The sequence below is a fragment of the Sinocyclocheilus grahami genome, unplaced genomic scaffold, assembly GCF_001515645.1.
Source record: "Sinocyclocheilus grahami isolate Dianchi unplaced genomic scaffold, SAMN03320097.WGS_v1.1 scaffold1085.1, whole genome shotgun sequence".
NCBI lineage: Eukaryota > Metazoa > Chordata > Actinopteri > Cypriniformes > Cyprinidae > Sinocyclocheilus > Sinocyclocheilus grahami.
Window position 1 is genome coordinate 184,936 of NW_015506264.1, and position 705 is coordinate 185,640.

The 705-nt window shown below is 37.0% G+C and overlaps 1 pseudogene; it reads left to right on the forward strand.

Annotated features, from left to right (window-relative positions):
- LOC107566577 (SH3 domain-containing RING finger protein 3-like) overlaps window positions 1-705 on the forward strand; it is a 147,396-nt pseudogene that overhangs the window by 94,465 nt on the left and 52,226 nt on the right.

The following is a 705-nucleotide window of genomic DNA, read 5'->3' on the forward strand; positions in this document are numbered from 1 at the left end:
ATGAAGAAACACACTCATCCTGATCTCGGATGATCTGAGGGTGAGGATAATTTCAGCAAATGTTCATTTTTGGGTCAACAGTTGCTTTAGTTGTTCACTCTCTGATCATTAGCTGTTGCCCGTGCTTTATTTCTTCTCAAAGTCATCGGCTGAATTTTGCTCATAATTCATTCATTTCTGTCAGATTGATTAGCTCATGCCGAGTGCAGGAACTCGATCTCCTCTGTCCCTGCGATCACCAGATGAAAATGGGAAAATAAATGATGTTTATCTTTTTTCTCCTCTTCACCTCATTTAAAGTCTGTCCTCGTGTCCCACGCTGGGATGAGGCTCAATCACGCTCGTGTTTTAATGATGTAAATGATGTAATCGAGCTGCTTGGCTTGATCTAATCTGGTAACTTCTCACTGGTGTTTTATTGCACTGTAAAGTGTGGCGTGGAGCTCCACTGCAGGGAATGCTGGGAAATGACTGGAGCTTATCAATCAAAAGAAGAAAAAAAGAAAGAAAATGCATGGAGATTATGATGACAAAAATAGGACAAAAATAAAGAAAACAGGAAGAAATGTCTATTCTTAATATATATCATATCTTTTTCTGTATGTAATTTATTTATATTTATTAACATATTTGTTTACCTTTGCATTACAGTAATGAGAATCTGCAGGGAAAATGTGCTTAATTTGCATGAAAATGAAGTTGCAA